The sequence below is a fragment of the Pomacea canaliculata genome, linkage group LG4 (genome assembly GCF_003073045.1).
Source record: "Pomacea canaliculata isolate SZHN2017 linkage group LG4, ASM307304v1, whole genome shotgun sequence".
Taxonomy (NCBI): Eukaryota; Metazoa; Mollusca; class Gastropoda; order Architaenioglossa; family Ampullariidae; genus Pomacea; species Pomacea canaliculata.
This window is the reverse complement of record NC_037593.1, coordinates 14,076,032-14,095,589: the sequence shown is the minus strand read 5'-3', so window position 1 is coordinate 14,095,589 and position 19,558 is coordinate 14,076,032. Positions and strand designations below refer to the sequence as shown.

Genomic DNA, 19,558 nt, shown 5'->3' with positions numbered 1-19,558 from the left:
CTTCTGACCCGATGTCGTGACCCTAACGACAAGGATAGAATACTTCCTACCCAGCGACAGCTAAATAACATCCAAGAGAGAGATGAATTGAGGAATGGGACAGATAGACAGCAAGAGAGAGGAGTAAACTATTCTTTTTCCGACCGCAAGCGAGAGAAAGAATGAGAAAAGACAGCTAATCATATAAGATGGACAGCGAGCGAGAGAGGAAAAAAAGGAGAGAACACGAAAGAACTAGGAAGAAAGTTTTGATAAATAGAAGAGATGGCAACTTTGACGGCAACACAGCCAGCCCTGTAAAAAGAGGCAACATGAAAAGAAAGAACAGGGAGACGAGACCTGAACCCAGGGCAGTCAACCTTCACTGTACTGATGACAGGCGCTGACCGTTGCTCTACCAAACCCTCCAAATACGCAAAGTTACCTGAAGCAATGGTTGAAAAACAACAACAATAACAACAAAAGCCCCAGAAACGAAACGATAAGCCGAGGTGCATTGAAGAGATGTTTATGAGACTCATTGCCAGTCATGCAATCTAACGACGAGCAGCTCACCCAGCCTGAGATAAGCATCGTCTGTCGACTGAGAATTAACCTTAATCTCCGGGCTGTCTGACCAGGGAGAGAGGATGTTAAGCCACCGCTGTAAATATCTGCCCGAGAAAGTCTTTGGTACATCACCGAACTTTATATCTGCATGGATGTGTAGGGGGCGCCATCAGCAAGAGGCAATCTTCATCTTGCCTCCCTTGTTCTTGCGTATATATGCTTCTGGAGAGGGAACCTAGCAATCTTCATTTGTCTGCTTGATGTGTACGCACCCCTTCAGGCTCTCCAGCCCTTGTACACTTTGGACATCGATTTCTGCTTCATTACTTTTGTATCCTTAAGAAAAGGAATCGATTGAGCCACTTGACAAACATGCCCTTTAGAGCCCGGATCAATTCGTGCTTACACTTTGAAAACTTTCTCATGAAACAGTCGTTACACGCACGATGGAACACAAGAGAACGAAATCCTTGCAATCCCAAAACCAGATTTTTTTGTTGTGTTTTTGTTTTTGTTTTTGTTTTTTGTTTTTTTGTTTTGTTTTTTTTTTTTTTGTTGTTTTTTTTTGTTTTTTTGTTTTGTTTTGTTTTGTTTTTTGTTTTTTAGGGGCAAGGACAGAAAGTGTCGTCTTCACTTCCTAGAAACTGAAAAAAATGTTTTCGTCAATGTTGAACAAAAATCACATGTTTGGTTAAAAGTCCTGCTGTTCAGCTTCTTTCTCAGGAGTAGAAACAGTAGAGATCAGCGCATTCACTCACTTGTTTTCATAGTCAAGGGGACAGTAGAATGGTGGTTCAAGGGGTCCTCGCCCGAGGTCAGGAAGTGGAGTATTGGCCAGTTCGATACCCTCGTGACGTATTTACTTTCACCAGTTCAATACTCGCGTGACTTAACTCCTTCCTCGGTTGATCAAGCCGTTGACATCGCATTGGGCTCAGGGGAGAGAACACAGCGAGTGATAGAGAGGGCATATGTATCACCATCACCATCCCAAAGAGGTGACCCAGACAAAACAAAATCTGGTTTGAACACTTTACTTTCATTGACCAGAGAGTCAATAGACTAACATTACCTTTCACTCTCTCGTTTTTGAAAATTAAAATTAAAATACTATTCCCATTCTCTGTTTTTTTAAAAATTTTCCTCAGTCTGCAATCATCTATCTTCGTGTTAGACAAGCCAACTTTTTGAACTCCTGTATCGCCCTAGAAATTTCTTTTAAAGGCCTTAACGATGCGACTAGCCTTTTGAGAAAAACCGATCGGTTTGTTAGCCCGACTTTGACAAGATATCAATCGGGGGAGTCGTCCTTGGAGCTCCAGTTTCTCTTCAGATTCCACGACTATTGTCCTCCTTCCTCTACCATGTCTGTCGAGCTTAATCAGATCCTCCAAAGAAACGTGGTTACTCTCTCTTCGTCCCTGTTACCGCCCTTGACAGACCAGGCTTCGGGGTCTGCTCTGTTGGTTTTCTCGTCTCGAGGTTCGGATGCCCCTTATTTTGCACCCTGGTTCGGCGCCTTGTCATCTTGTGTGCCGAAAGATCCAGATTTTTAAGCCAAAATTTCGATCTGATCGCCAGATGACAAGGCCTATCCACGCCATCAGTGGTGCAGTGGCGTCCCTTACCAGGAGAGACTATTTGCGGAAGAAATTAACTTGTGTGCCATGGAGAGAGGGCTGTCTTCGAGGGACTCCTTCTGGGTATTGATTCACATGTTGTTGGAGAACAGCGTGGCATGTTAATCTTCTCTTCTGGGATAGTCTTTTAAAAATGGCGTCCTACTAGTTCTGCTAGGACACAGGTTTAAGGCACAGAAACTTTAGGTTACTAGGATCAAGTCAAAAGGGCTGGGTGTCAGGATTATGGGTAAACCAAACTGTTGACATTTAATACAAATTAATTAATTAATATTGAAATATAATAATGTTTTAGAAATCGTTAACGAAATTGTGTCATTAATACTTAGATAAACGTGTGCTTTCATAATTTTAACCTCAACAGTTGGTATTAAATTGAGATATTTTCTGTATAATAATTATTTCAAGTATTTTTAAATGACTTATCACTGATTTCTCTATGCTATCTTTCTTTCTTTCTCACTCGTTGTGTGTTGTTGGGTGGGGGATGTAGTCGGGTCCTGTAGACGTTCTTCAACAGACTGTGTGTGCATGCTTGCGCGTTGCCATAGTGACCTCAGGCCTTAGAAACCGTTGTTACGTAGGTCCATCCGCTGTCCTACCCTCTAAAAGCCTTCTTGCCTTTACCAGAAAGGATGTTTCTAAGGTCGAGGACCTCTTCGCCATTCAGAAGAACGTTGGAGCCAGGACGGCATGGAGTGTCGCAACTTCTAGAACAGACCCTGCTGACGACGAGAGGCACTTCGATCTCGCGCTGATCACGCCATGTCCACACCAGTCAACACCAGTCACAATTAGTGCCAGGAGACGAGCTCGGCCAAATGATCGAACTGACGGTGGCGTGGGTTGTGCAAGCCCCGAGGCTTGTCGTGCAACTGCGCACTTCCGGTTCCCACCATCTGAGGAAGTTTCGCCCCGCCATCCTGCGCCGCAGTCCCCCTCGCGTGTGTAATGACGTAATGACGACAATGGCGTGTCGTGATGATGTCACAGCTGTAGGAATACGTCATTAAAGCTCGAGAGATGACGTTGAGGACATGTCGCCCACACAGTTCATGTCGACCACTGCATGATATGCCAGTGTCTTCATTCAGCATCTGCAAGAGCTCTTCGCCATGCTATCTCTCCTCTATCTCTCCTACTTGTCAATAATAAGTCAACTTTATGTCAAAATGAAGAAATTTTTAAAGTTAAAGCTGTGTTCATGTCTGTTAATGCTGCTAACAGCATTTATTTTTTCCCTGAGGCTCATTGTTAAACGGGATAACTGTCAAAGCTTCAAACATCACAGTGCTGTAAGGACCCGTTGTATTAGCAAATGTCTGTGCAGGCAAGCATGAACCTGGCTCAGCAATCTGACCAAACTGCTAATGTTCAGAATGATTATCTTTAAAACGCTGGTTTCCTTTGATGTTCACACACAACTTTGTCTGACTAAACAAAGGGCTCGACGACATTAGGGCCTTGTAAAATGTCCTTTATTGCAAGAGATTTAAAAAGTCTTGGACAATTCCATTTCTACCGTACACATGACCTTATGACCGAGAGCTTGAGTAATTGTTCGTGTGTTTTTGCGTCCACATATAGGGAGCAACGGACTACTGATTCAAAGCTTAGTGCAATTATTTTCTGTATTTTAAAAAGAAACTGTTCAAAACTACTGTAATTCTCTCTTGTCTTATTGTCCTCCCTACCTCATTAGCAAACTCCAGAAGGGGCGCGCGTCTCATCAAGCAAACAAGATCATGCAAAACCTCGTCTCTGTATTCTCCACTAGCTTTGTGTACAGACTGGCATGGAATACAAACTACCTACGGTCTGCTTCAAGGGCTTCTGCAGGATCAGGATCCCTCTTCCTGTTCCCTCAGTACAACCCTAGAATGTAACCCCATCTTGTGCAGCCTGTACCCACCAAGGATCCAGACAAAAAATGTGCAATGTGATAATTTTAAACAATGTAACTTTTTAATTGGACAGCGAGCACATCATTAAGCTAAATTTGTAGATCATTAGGTGTTTTCATCATCATCAATCATCATCATCCTCGAGCATCTGCGTGTTAGTGGTGTGTGTGCCTGTCTTGCTAGTCGGTCGACTGCACACACATTTCCATTGTCCTGTAACAGTAAACGGTTGAGCTAAACACTGGTATTTCCTACACGTAAACTGGTTTTGCGTGACTTGTCACAACGGGAAATGGTTTTTCCGTTTGACTGCGTCATCGGTTAGTGCTTGGTGGGTCGTGTAATAACATCCTCGGGTTGTTAGTGCTCCGTGGGTCGTATAATAACCTCCAAGGGCTGCTGGAAATTAATTTTTCTACGTCGTCATGCTCTCGTGTCTCTACCCCACTGGGTGCTCTTCTCTACAGTTACTTTCAACAATAAGAGGACTTGTTCTTTAGAAACCCCTTATCTCTACTTTTACAATCCTTATATCTCGTTCTTTCTCCCTCCCCCTTCTCTCTAAATAACTCACACAGATGCACGCAAAAACATATTCATACACACTTGCCTTTCCTCTTTCTTTCATTCCTTATTTATTTCGGGTTATTTTACCTTTGCTTTTTAAAATCACTGTGTTACTGTTACTGTCATAGTTTTCAGTTCATTTGTAGACATGAGTAACTTCCACAGACATTCCTTTGAGTTGCTAATTGAGTAACGGTGAGCTAATCTAGCAACATTCTTTGAAGGAAGATTCTTCGTTACAACAAAAGCTTTGACTAGCATCTCCATTAGTTAAAACAAATTAACAAGATAATTTTCAGAGTGAAACGACTTCCTGGTGATGTATTTATGTTTGACTTCATGAACTTTGCAGTGAAAAAAAGGCGATTTTGATTGTCTAGGGTAGATGTGTCATGCTTGGCACGATTTGATTCTAAAAATAATAATTTTAATGTAATTTTATGACAAGAAAAAGCGATTCCAAGCACAGTTTTAACTCCGATTCCAAGCATTAACACACATATACTATTTTTTTTACATGAACAAATAGAAACGAAGTTCGTTTGTTAATGATGGAGTTGATAATACTCTCCAACGCTTGTGTTTCAAATCCAGGCAGATTGTGATTTTGTTGTCTTAGTTCCCGATAATAAATTATTGCAACAGTTACTCGTTTTTTTTTTTAAATAAGGTTTTATTTGTGTAAAGTTAATAACTTTCGAACAATTTATTGATAATGGTAATTTATCTTTCACGAACATGCTGTAGAAGACAGGTAAATAATATTTTCTATAAGCTTTTCAAACCAGCAGACTACTACTTTTTCTTGGGTACGGAATACTGTCGATAAGAGTGTCAGAATGAATTACAATGGCTTGCATTCGGAAACACTTTGTGATACAAGTTTCATTCTCTATTCCGAAAAGAACATAAATCAATTGGCGAATTCTGGTTTGCACTACATCCTTGTCTCCTACAAAGGTGAAGTGGTACACAAAAACCACTTTCGTAATGTCAGACACAAGAGAGATTCTAGACGACCGGATGTTTCACGAAAAGAAAATTTTGAAACTTTCAGAATCGTCTCAAAGCTGAATCCTGTTTTCACCTGTATGCTTTCATGTTCCACTTTCTTTTCGATCTTGGCCGCGTCAGTTAACAGCCTGGCAGCATTTCTATCATTTAGAAAAACTCAGATAATCACGGATCTGGTCAGAATTGCCGACAACAGGAAATGTATTTTGCCGGAAAGGCAAGAACTGAGTAATGGAGAAAAAAGTTTACAGAGACTTTTGAGCCAAGCTAGCAGCTTTCTTCAGATGCTGAGAATTTGTTAGAGAAAGTCCCACAGACACCCGCACTTCATCCTCTTATCCCCTACTTAAGCTCTTGATTTATCTTCTCTCTTTTTATTATCTTTAGTTTTTGAAGCTTTTGCTTCAAGGATAATGTTGAAGTTATTTATCTAAATTAGGAGGATGGAGATTATTTTTAATTCTACAAAGAACTTTTTTTTAACAACTTTTAAAGATGTAGAACTGGAAACTTTTTTAGTTTTGTTGCGCACATGAGACTTTAATCTTTAATGGATTATTTCTGGGAAAAGACTTGAAAGGGAGGTATAAAAATAAACTTAAAGGAGAATCCAAGAACCATATTCGCGCATGCTCAAATACACATGTACAGAGGCTCAATCTCTATCTTCCTCATCAGAGTCTGCCTCTGTGTGCGTGTGTGTATGTGTGTATGTGTGCATGTGTGTATGTGTGAGTGTCTTCCCGTTCCCTGATACTGCTGAATGAAGCAGGTTCATCGCAAAGAAAGCGAATCATGATCATCTTCCTTCAGACGTTACAGTTGAGCTACAGCGGCTCCCAAAGAGGGGGGGTTGGGGGTTTCTGAGTACGTGAGATTACGTTGCACCTAACGGTCTGGTATGCAAGAACACTTTTGTTGCCTAAGGAAGCAGACGATGGTTTCAAGGAAGTCCATTAGAAAGTAGTGTTTTGACACTGACAAATGCGAGAGTGTCTTTTTTCCACCTTTCCTCGGGGGTTTAAATATCGCTTTTTTTTCTTAATCTGTGAATCTACTCTTCAGGGACCTTACAGAATTCCCCGTTGAGTGTTATGGATGGAGTAACGCACTTTACTCTGAAGATGAACACTAGCTGCTTCATATTAAAAAGTCCTAAACCTTGAAAATATTTCGCTGAGCGACTTGTTCAAGCCTCCATAAGCATGAAAAATAATGTTTTCAAATAAACAACTGTTTACTTTGGGTAATCCAAACCTAGCTTACATTTGAAGATTGTTGTTGTTATTGTTATTCACTATTTCAGCAACGTAGTTCAGCTTAACAAGAAAAATAATTTTTTTACAAACATTTTCTTGCGACGCGACAAGTCTAAGTGCATACCTGACTTAAAAAAGATGAAAGTGTATAATATTATACATATTATTATATATATTATTTTTTTTTGTTAATCATGACTTATACAACAGATGTCAGGTCCAATCTTTTAGAATATGAAAAAATATATGTAGCAGAAAGAATAAAAAAATCTTCTCATACACTTTGCCACGGCGTGTGTAACAATCATCTCCCACAAAGTCCGTCCCGCTTTGACCTTTAACCTTCCCACAAGTGCTTTTTGTGACCATGGCCTTTACATCAATGCACGTGTATGCCTGTATCATGAATGGTGCGATGTGAGGAGGAAAAGGGTGAAGAGATTCCACTCAAGGCGGGAGGGTCGAGACGCGGACACCACTGAACCAGAAGCTGACGCTGACTGGCAGGTCTGGCACCAGGAGGCGCTGAACTCGCTAACTATCCAATCTAGGTTGATGGATATCGTCCGCGGCTGACAGTAAGGTCAGGCAGGGTCACATCCATTGACTTTAGGACATTTACGTCATATTCCTCCTCAACTCCTCCGTTTTGTTTGTTTTCTTGTGGCTCGTGCTGTCTTTGAAAGCGCGTGCAAATGTGAGAAGTGTGTGACTGTCACGGTTTTCCGCGGCGTCCGCGGTTGCCGAGTGTGTAAAAGTGTCACCACGGTTTGCTCTTGCTGAGCAGGAAGAGATCGGGAAGCAGCTGCCAGACTTTCTTTTAAGCTGTTGTTTTCAGCATCGCGTGGTCCAGCATCTTCCGTGGAGGATCTGGATGCTAAAGGACAGACCACGACCTGATTGTTTGGCAGCCGTCTCCTAGAGAACAAGAAATTTAGATGACAGCGAGGTTAAAAATGCTGTCCTAAGGGATCTGGACCGCAAGAGAGAGAGAGCGAAACAGAGATTGAGTGTTGTTTTTGTAGGTAGAGATGGCAGCTTAGGCTCCATGACAGCTCAGCGCGAGCGCACACACACACCCTTACGAACGCACACAAAGAAGAAGAAGAGAAAGGCAAGCTAAGGAATGCAGAAAGAAATGTAAGAGCAGTAAGCGAAATCAGGAAGACAGGCTCAGTCGTTAGAAAAAGAGTCAGGGATAACTAGGAAGACAAATAAAGGAAAGACAGAAAATATAAATAAATAGAGTCAATTAATTTAAAGACAATACTATTTAATTTTCACTATAAAACGATAGAACTGTGTTTTTTCTGCGAGCTCACATTGTTTAGGTCAAAAGAATAAGAAACACTGCATAGGCGCTATATAGTGATACACATCGCGACACAACGCTACACAGCGATACACAACGCAAAGATACCAATGAATCTTGAATACGAATCCCTGTGCTGTGGTGTAAAGTGACTATGAAGGCAAAGACAAATCACTGAGACAGCAACTGTTAAAGTCCATGGGCAACACTTTTGCCTTCAGTGACTAAAATGAAATCTCTTATGTTTAATATTTACTTTCATAACAGACGGCCATCCAGGTATTGTAAACAGTTTCTATAGCGAAGCTTCCTAAAGTGCATTCAAACCCGAGATAACTGTTCTTCACTTAAAAAAGAGTAATCACCACAAAGCTTTCACAAGGAATCAAGTGACACAAAAAGAGCCAATGGAAGTAAACATCAAAAAGGCTGGAGGAGTCTAGACAGAAAACACTTCTATAAAGTGGCAATAAACGGGCTGCAAATCTTAACTCACGAGGGGAAAATCGGTTAAGTTATTACTTTAAGTTCTTACAGATTATTCGCGGCTGATGAACTGCTAGCAGAAGAACAGACTGGGTTCAGGATATATGTATGAACCTAGGTGAACAACACTTTAATTATCGCATCCTAATGGCGAATAATCTTCAGAATCAACGGGACATCTATCAACTTTATAGACTTTAAAAAGGCTCTTGAGAGAGTCAGAGACAATGGGGTGTATTGTGAAAATTAACATCGACAAAGGTCTCGTCCAAGTCACTGTGTAGTAGCTCACCTAACACAATACTGCTGGATCACCCGATGGCTGGTTTCTTATACACGACAGTAGGGTCCATCAAGGGTGTCTCCTAAAAATTCGTATGTCTATCGAGTATCAATCCTGTTTTATGGATGTGATACTTTGACTAGCTGATACAAGGAAGAAAATCTAGGTATGTGAGAACAAATGTTGAGAAGGTTGGTTTGTATCTCATAAAAACATAAAACCAATGCTTTGTACAAAAAATGGTCACCACACTCGTAGGAAACCTGGAACTCCTACCTGGAACAGTCAAGTGGCGAAAGCTGGTATTCTCTGGCCATGAGACCTAGAACCAAACTTTGTAGAAGAGTATCCTTCGATGTCCCATGGAGAGAAGTCGACGTTTCATTGGTCAGAGAAAGAACTGACTTACAAACATGAAGAACTGCTCACAATCGTCCAAACCAGGCGTGAATCGGGGGACTCATCAGCTCCCGCCTCTATCAATGTGCTTCCCTCAACGATCATTCCAGTCAAGCGACAAATGACTGATGACCGGGATGTACGACAGTGGTGAGAGTTGTAGAGCATGGTAGATCGAAGGCTTTCCACATCAATGTTTCATGTAATCTGCACAGATACGACGGGGTGCGATGACAGGATGGTCGCCCCTCCTTCACTTTCCACCCCAATGTTCTGGGTCTCGTCAAGTTCTCCTTCGATCCAGACTAACTCGTCCACAAAGGGACTCCATCGACCCGGCTAACTTATACAGGCTTTACAGGAGCGCATAAAGGGTTAACGAGGTGAGGGGTCGTTTTATGGAACCTTTCTATAGAGATAAAAGAGAAGAAGATGAAAGGCGATGCTGATGAGTACCGGGATCATGCATATCGGCAGATTGCAGACCGGAAACTTAAAAGAACAGATGAATTCGACAGACTGTACAGACAGTGGATTCGATTTGCTTCCCGACCGGCCTGTTGAGATGCTAAACCAGATTAGTTTACCGTTCACCTACACTTTGTCGAAAGTCAGAGTAGAACATTGAAAAAAGCCGCCATTGAGGAGTGTTAGAAAACTAGGAGAGAAAAGACAGACCGACAGACGGACGTACGTACGGACGGATGGACGGACATGGAAGCGAAAGACCTTTGTATGGTGGTGGGCTCATGTCTTTGGAAAGTCAGGTGACCATGGTTGAGGTACATCGACAGACGAATGGATTAATTTCGTCGGCTTTGGTTTGCGGTTTGTTTTTGTCTTTCCAGCTGCAGTTGGCTCGCTGGCTTTTGCTCTTTTTTGTTGTTTTTTTTAAAGGCTCCTTGACTCTTTTTCTCATTTTCTGGCTTTTTTCCTTCTGCATGTCTTCCGAATGCCTGGCTAAGTTCGGGTTTCACAGATTTTACGCACGTCCCTTACCCTTCGATCACATTTCCTGAATCCCCTTGGATTGTTTGTTGTGTAACGGCTGCTTTTTCTTGCAGGTTCGGTTACATTCACCTCTGCAACATGTTTTGATCTCATGATTATCCACTTCTTTTACTTATGGTAATAAGCCATCTAATGTGCGGGGAGGGAATAGATCATATAACAAGAAAGATTGACTTGGGCTTATAAAAGTTTTAAGCAGTATGTCATTGTCTTGGGAAAAACGTTGGCACCATTATTCCACGCCTTCAATGAAAACTTTTTGTTTTGTTTTTGTATTTATTATTTTAAGTCAAGCTCCAAATTCGGACTTTTTTCTTTACCCGAAAGATTTTTAATTTTTGGAGTAGTGAAATGCAATCCCCGGTTAACTAACGAAGGACGGAGAACCAGCATCCGTACTGACGAACGAGCTACCACAAGGACTTACAAACAGATGATAGTCTACTTGAGCTATGCTACTTTTGAGTGTTAATATCTTTTAAGATATCTTGTATATCTAGAAGTGAAATGCTTTGGAACATAGAAAAATTATTTAATTTTATGGACGATTTATATATATATATGCGTATTGCATACAAACACATCTTAAAGATGGTCTCTTGTTTGTATAGCGGGAGATTGTTTGAACTCTTTTTTTCTCCAGTCACTGCTGCAGATCCTTAGCAGCAACATGTGACCTCACGGCACCAATAAGAAGGTCGTGACCAGGAGGAAGGCACGTGACAGTGTCTGAGGCCATTACCATGCCAAAGTTTCGCTACTCGTTTCAAACTTCTTCATCCATCGCCTGTTCGTCGTCTGTGCAGCAGACGTAAAATCGATTGAAAAATGGGTTTGAACATTTAATTTTACCGGAGTAATTGCTTTCCAAGCTTTGAAAAGAAAATTCTCTACCTTTTGCGACAACAAACGAAACAACCTATCTTAATTATTACTCCTACGATTTCTTGCCATCCCATTCGTTTTCCGAACACATTTTTGAAATATTTTAAACGATACATGACTACTTTTGTGCTATTACATTTCTTTGCCAAACAGTTTACTTTGAGATTAATATTATAACCGATATTCAAGAACCTCAAAAGAATCTTATTAGAATCTTAACGATGTTTAGGATCTTGGAAGAAATCAGCTTCTGAAATTACATACACACGCAGTATTAATATATTCTGAAAGTAAAACACAAAATGTACTCCTGAACCTTTGCTTATTCTGTGTTCTTGGGAAATTGCTTTTTTTTACCTCAGCTCACCAAACTATAATGTAGATTTTAGTGCATGTATGAACACAATGTATTGTTTTTCTACAATTCTATTTTTTTATTGTAAGTAAATAAGCGAACTCTTTATTTTCCATAGACGGAAGTCAGTTGCTATTAAAAAAATTCGATAGATTAGGACGTGAGCACAGCTTGAAAAGATAAATATCAAGAAAATAACCCAAAAATAAACAGCTGTGTGGGCAGTCCGAGACTTGTAAAAAAACTCAGTGATCTCGTAAACACTCATTCCTTCCAGTCAGCTATCTTATCTCTAGACTTTATTTTTAAAAAAACAGCCAAACTTCCCAATGCCAGCATATTTTTAAACCCCTGACTCTAAAAGATCGATTTGTAGAATTTTTTTTATCTTTAGAATTGGGTTCATAATAGTGGAATCGGTAGGTACCCGTCGGACCTGATTATCCAGGATTTTATATGAAGTGACCGCTGGTTTCCCATTTCCGAGAGCAGCAGGATTGTGTGGCCAGCCTTCCTGACACATTTTCTAGTTTATAGGATCGTTTCTGTCGGGTCCTTTTCGTGTGGTTACATTTACAAGAGGTCCTAATCATGAAACAAGATAACTCCATTACAGCAACTCAGCAGGTTACATCACGAACTTGTATTACTGGACTGCTGGCAGACGATTTTTTTCCAGTTAACTTCTAAAACGAGGCATGATTCTCCTAAGCTTCCGGTTTATTCACATTTCAGATTAACTCCTAAAAGGAGGCACGAGACTACAAAGCTTCCGGTTTATTCACATTGTTTAGGCTCACCGAGACTAACAGTGGAGAACATCGCAAGAGACTAAGCGTTGGTCTCGGCAGACAAACGGCAGTCCACCTACACACCTCCGTGGTTACACAGTCAGGGAAGGACACCTAGTGCTCACTGTCACTATTAAAACTTAATATCGTGTCATGGGAGTAGACATAATATATAATATTACATTCCCATCTTTATCTCACTTCTTACCACTTGAGTCAGAGTTGGCAGGAGCATAAATTCTAACGGTAATCCCCGGTGCAAAGAAATATTTCAGCACAGCATGGTAAGGACATCGAAAAACTCATCGGTTATCTCCCCTAAACCCGTGTTGAAGAGCTTAAAAACATGCGAGCTGTCAAGCTTCATCAGCAAACATCTGCAGCCAAAAGTTATCTCTTTGCCAGCTCGTTATCTAGAAACATATCGCGATGGTCGACAACTCTCCCTGGGGTGTCTACAGGCGGCCTGCAGATAGGGCCAGACCGGCAGTGACGTAGGCCCCCACTGTGTGCGTGTGTGGATCTGTGTGGATGTGTGTGCGTCTGTGTGTGTGGAGGCAGGGGTTCATCAGGCTATAGAAGCAAATGATGTGGGCTGCATCACCCGACATCGCCATTGCCCTCCGGCCGCCAGCATGTGTATCTCAATTTCCACTGACAGGTTAACTCCCCTCGCGGTGCTTTGTCCGTGCAGCATCTCCTGTTGTGTATATCGCATCCTGACAGCCTGTATCATAAACACGCAAGTGGCTTTCCGTATATTTATGTAAATATATAATTTTTTGGATTGCGCGAATTTAAATAATTTTTCATTTCGTCATCTCTCATTTACTTCCAAACACCACTGTACCCTGTAAGTATCAAGAAGTCCAATGTTTCATCGATGAAGATGTAAGTGGAAGCTTCTGGTGAAAGAACGCATTTACCTGAAGAATTACAGCAAGTAAAATAGAGAGTGAGACTGTTAAATGTCATGGAATAAAGCAGTAAATGTGTGATTTCTGACATCAATACGATGAAAATACTGTTTACACCATAGGGAAAAAAACCCAGGTCATCGTCACTGCCATTGCTACCACATCGGCCACACGATTACTCCATTACCATATCAGTTAAAACCAGTCACAACCTTTACTTATCCTCACAAGCACTAGTGTGATAGTTGCTATTTCTGTTATTTCGAGAAAACAATAAAATGAAAAAGAATTTTCCGTGACTAGGATGTTCCAGAGATAAAATGTCGGAAGAGCCCTCTGATCACGAGTTTACAATTTTAGATATTCATCGTTTCTGGTTTTTTTCTAATTTTGTTCTTTCCTCTTCGTGTATTGTTTATCGAGCATTCCCTTCATATCTTAAATATTTCTTCTTTCAAAATGTTAAAGGCATGACTTCTCCGCTTTTGTCTGTAATTAAACGCCCATGAAGAGAACAAACATTATTCTCCGATATCCGCTAAGCATGATTGTGAGATTAGAGTTTTATGTATAGAAAAAAAAACAATTTCTGAACGTTGCTATTCATTTGAGGTCAGTAGAACTTCCCCTAGGGGTGTCGTGGGGAAAAGATACCCAAGTAATCTGCCCTCCCTGCCCACCAAGCGCCTTATGAGAGTATTGTGGAGTAGAAACATTGAGGGCATTGTCAATGAAGTAAATACTCGCTGAGCTTACAGGCCGCGTGCTTTCATCTCAGTTAATCGAACCTCTGGGGCAATGATGATGCCTGATGCGGCCTGTGAGTCCATTTTGGCTACACTCTATCTTCCTGGTTTTTTTTTCCTCCATCGAACATAGATATAGTGATAAGCGAGAACGAGGCTGCACAAAGCTGACGTAACAGCTCTCGTGCTCCACATTTGTTTCTTGAGAACACTTGGCTGTGACTGCACTTGATATGCAGTTTGTGTCTGTAAGTTCATTGATAAAGATTTAGTTTCTGATATGTTTTGTGACCGACCATAGGAATTCTTCAACAATTTTCGGGGCCTTGGTGTGGACAGGAACAACCTGGATCACAGTTTTTTTCAAATGATTTGCGCAGACTGGAGCAGGTTCTTGCTGGGTATCAATCATATAAATTCTCTAACCAGCATGTCTGTTATGTTGTGTCTGTATGTCTTGTCTTTGTTTTAAAATAAAGTACCATGATTTTGTCCATAGGACCAGGATATGGCTCTATACAAACTCAGTATTCTCATTATTATTGCCCTCTCCCTTGAACGAAGGCCAACAAAGAAACATAACTACTTTGTCTTCTTTGGCCAGATTTAGAGGTTTATGCCCAACAAGAACTCTTCATCCTCACGACAAAGGCAGCAAAAACTTGACATGCAATTCCTTACATTCCAAAGCCGAAAGAGTTGTATATCTCATGATATGTTTAGACTCGTATCGTAACACCCACAGCGATGTTCAAAACATCTAAAAACCTCCAGGAATTCCATGGGGTAAACTATTCTCCTGGCGAGAAAATATTTGCACACCAATCTAATGGGAAATCATTTAAAAGAAACAAAAACACATTCTGTAAGATTGTCTCATCTCCTTTCTCAGAACTTGAAACTTTGAATATATAAGAAAAAAACAGAAAAAGTCGAATACAACTACGTCAGCAAGAAACAGTTCATACCACATGAGATGTGAACCGACACCTCACAGAAAGAACGGACAGACGAGTTAATGATGGGACTTGATTCCTGTAATGATGTGTAAAGAGTTGTCTGAGGTTAGACCAGCAGTTGTAGACAGACCATCTCTCCAATTGGTATTTACGATGCAAACATTTTTAATGAAAAACGAGGGAAAAAAGGTCAGGAAACGACTTGGAGTAATCTAGAGACATTTAAACTCAAGAAAAACACTCCTGTTAATGCCTCTGACTCATCCTGAAGATATTTTAAGAATCTGATCAAATGATGTACCAAATGATGTTTTCAGTTCTTTGTGGAGATAATATATTTTTTAGTAAGTTCACAGTCAGATGGTTCAAATAAGTTTTTGAGAGAGAGACGAGGGTAGAGAGAAAAAGAAAGGTCAGATAGGAATTTGTCAGTCCCAGACAACTGTGATTGATAAAAAAGTAATTTTCTCTCTATCTTTCACTCTGTGTGTGTTTGTTTGTGAACCTACTGACAAGAGATAAAGAGAAAAATACTTGCCAACAGAAATGTTACATAGCTAGCTTTATTTGTATTTAATGAGACTGGCAGACAAGTAGGAAATATGTCTCCATGTTAAGGACGAGGCAGACGAGAAAAGTTGATGATGAAAACCCAAAAGAACTGCGCAAGAAAAATCCAATAACAACAATATTGAAAGAGCAGTTCCATTGCTGTACATATACAACAACTGCCATGTTTCTGAAGCCTCTTCATAATAATAGAGGCTCCAGGATGCGGCATCACTGACTACACAGTGTCGTAAACACATGTTGATCGTAGTATGCAAGACATGATATGTGCATCTCTTTAGTCGAGACGACTCGTACGCCGACTTCCATCTCTGACTCACAATAACAAAAATATATACAATATATTATATATATTGCCAACTTTCTTTTTGTTGTTTTGCATTCGTGGGACCGTAGTTATGATGAAGAGGTCACGTGACGCTGATGTTGGCGTTGGACCAGAAGTGTTGCGGGTTCTTGTAATTGAAAACGGTGTAGACTCAGAGGTCGTCTGATAAGAAATGCACGAGATATATTATATCTAGAACTACAGAAGGCCTGCGAGGTCTGTAGGAACTGAACTAAAGTACTGAAGTACATCTGGCTCCGAACTAAAAGGTCGGCGGAGTAGAGCGTCTTATAAATTGACTTGATGTATACTAAGAAATCATTTTTCGACATTTATCGTACATTTTTATTTGTTCCTGTAGCATAAATTTAGTTAATTCATTAAACGCATACAAAGAGGCAGAGTTGTCTTGTGAAGAAAGAGAAATGCAAATGTCCATGTGGACGTCTACGTGTACGTCTACGTGTATGCTAGTGTCGGTGACATACACAGATAAATCAGTGAAACTCTGTGACACTTTCATCCTGCGACATGTTCAGCATCAGTGGACAAATGGCAGAGTCATGTTATGACAATTAATCGATCATCTATTGATCAAGCGATCATCATCAGCTGCCACGAAAATGCTGCATACACTCAGACTTGATTTAAATTGATAATTCCGACATCTGCACCTGCTCGGATTCCACAACTAGTCCTGGGCCTGCAAAATTAGTTACATTTTAAATAATGCCTCCCCATCCTTGAGTTTACAAGAGGCTTGTTCGATTTGTCAGCCATTTTGCTGAACAAAAACTGTTCCAGAAAACAAACCATATTGTAAAACCAGAAATTCCGGAGGAAACTGTCAAAGAAATCTCCGGAACACGCTGCGATGTGTTTCAGACATCAAAGCGAAAAAAAGTGTGTCCATTTAAGAAAAGTTTGAAGGAAGACACTTTTTACGAACATTGTGTAGCTGGGACATTAATTAAGGGGCTGCAGGTGTAAGAAGAGCTAGGACTGATTGCATACTGATCTGCTGCAGCTTGTTAATAGGTTTTAGTTCAAGAACATCGTCCAGCAAGACATCAGAGAAAGTGCAAGCAGAAGATATCTATTTCGTCTTTCTTTCCATAAAAAAATGTTTTCCAGTTTTACCTTTCATTGACACACAAGAAATAAAACTACTGTCAACGATCCCTTAGCCTTGCAAAGTTCAGATCATGTACTTTAGAGAAATAACAAAAGCTTTTAGCTCTTAATAAACTGCTTTCTGCTTTCAAGAATATTACTGAGAGAGTGGTTCAGGTTTTATCAAAGGTTGGTTAGTCAATCCTTTCCCTTTCTCTCCACATTGCTTTCCCTTGACTGAACTTCTAGAAGTGGTGAGCTGCGCTCACTAGCTGGCATTTCACACTCGCGACACCCTCGGCTATTTCTGGAGTCACGTGGCCGTGTAACACTGACATAAATATATTTTCACACCAGAAAAAAAACTCGTTATGTCACGTGCGCCTAGTTATTCCAGTTTCCCTCGAGAAATCTTGAACAGACTTTCGTATAAGCATTAAATGCGACCATATGTCTCATTTGACTTCCTTCGTAACGGTCTCACCACGCATTCTTGGCACGCATTCAGATTTGAGGCCCGGATGTTCTCTGGGGGCTTGTGCACCAAGCAGCCTGACAGCAAATATCTAGACAATTTGGACCGGGATCTTAGCACCCCCTTGATGGAGGGCGTACCGCTGTTCATCACCCGGCACGTCACTGAAAAGCCGTTAAGATTCTAAAAATAGACATATAGCTATGAAAGCTATTTATAGATAGATCGATCTATCTCAAATCGTTTAGAAAGCAGGCGACCATGAAATATTCAGAATTATATATATTTAATTTTTTTTAATTTCTTAACATTTATTAGGTTGTTTATTTTAGATAGAAGTGACTAGCAACGTGGAAAGAAAAATGTGTTTACTTACATTAACAGCTGTGGTTATGATCCTAATGAAGCAACTGGTTTTGTCGTTGGTGACGTCGGCATTGTCCATTTGGCGACGGGGACGCACGGCTCACCATTTTGCAAAATGTTTTTGCTGTTGGTGCAATGACTATGTCGCCATTATGATGTCTTATACGTAAATCACGTTTGCAACGAGAAACTCCAGCAACACACTTCCTCCATCAAAGTCAGGCCACGATTTGTCAGAATATCACAGAATAGCTTGTCATCACATTGGTAGCAGGATAGTTAGACTTCACAATGCTTCCAGAATAATTTGTCATCTCATTAAGTTGTAAGATCATCTTCAAGATTCTTGTTGTATCACTCGCGAAGATTATGTTAAAAATTGTGCCCGTCGATTAAGCAACTAAGCAACCAAGTGAACAATTCACTTGCTACAAATAAAGTCACCAGAAACCGTCCATTTACTTGGTTTTTTTTTCTATGTGCTCACTTCTTGAAGACTTTTTCCCACATTGCAGGCAACCCACAACCAACGCAGCCAGTTCGATAGTAATTTCATCTCATATTTCCTCATGAGAAGCGAATCCTTATCAACGAGAGATTTGTTGTTGTTTTCCTGACGTCACGTTTCGATATGTAAACTTCTGCACTACCGGTTGCCAGTGATCCAAAGCCAGGCACGTGGTGCACGTCCCACCCCTCCCGTCAGGAGAGGCGCGGAGAAACAGTGGCGGATCCACGGGCGGCAGCGGCTATGACGTGGCGGAAGTTGCCTATTCAGCATGCGCGCGCTTCGGGGAATCAATGTGGCTCGCGCGCCAGAACTCTTGATGAAAACAAGTATTAGAGGCAAGCTAGCCAAAATAGTTGGTGGCTAAAGGTGTGAGACTTCCATGTAGAGAAGATGAACCTTTGGAAGCTTGCAGCACTGAAGCGTGACGTTTGTAACGGACAGCAATGAGACAGTTGACACGTCACTAGAGTAGAGAAGAAACTCATTTCTCTACTATACGAAAGGATGTCTTTGTCCTTCTCTGTGTCTCCTATGAGCTTGAGTTGTTTTTTTTTCCTTTCCAGCTTCTCTGGATTTGCAAGGAAAATATTTCTATTGGTTTGGGCTTCAAAATTGGAAGACGCGGTGCCAATAGTTTTAGTCATTGTTAAGATCGCCTTCCCAGAAGTCTTGATTCTCGCTGCGATCCAGTTTTCTTTCACGACACCTCTGCTTACTGTAATCAATAACAACAAGATCAGACACCGACCTTTTAAGGTACGACTGCGAAGCTTAAATCCCATCAGTTAGTACCCCGTTATTCCTCCCTTTTTTCCTTCTTATCCTTACTTTCTCTTTCACCTCTCTAGCCGCTTGACACCAGCCTTCCATTCAAACGCTTTGGTACTATTGTATACTCCAACGACTGGCTCAAACGACTCGTAGTTACAAAGATAAAGTAGTTGTTGCCCAGGGAGCAATATAGACATCTTAAAGACAAGCGTTTTGTCTCCGCAACTATGAAGCGCAGAGTTGTGTCCCTTCACCCAACAGGCTTGGTGGGGGGATTAGCTCTCCTTGATTCTGTTTCTGTTTTGTTGTCGTGCTTTGATTTGGATAAAAGTGTTGGGCCTTCATGT

The 19,558-nt window shown here is 40.9% G+C and overlaps 1 protein-coding gene across 1 annotated transcript in view; it reads right to left on the bottom strand.

Annotated features, from left to right (window-relative positions):
* LOC112562868 (probable G-protein coupled receptor 139) overlaps positions 1–18,643 on the bottom strand; it is an 87,133-nt gene extending 68,490 nt beyond the window's left edge. The window contains 1 exon segment of the mRNA XM_025236440.1: positions 17,942–18,643. The gene's annotated coding sequence lies outside the window, so the exon portion shown is untranslated.
* Positions 18,644–19,558: the final 915 nt, after the last annotated feature.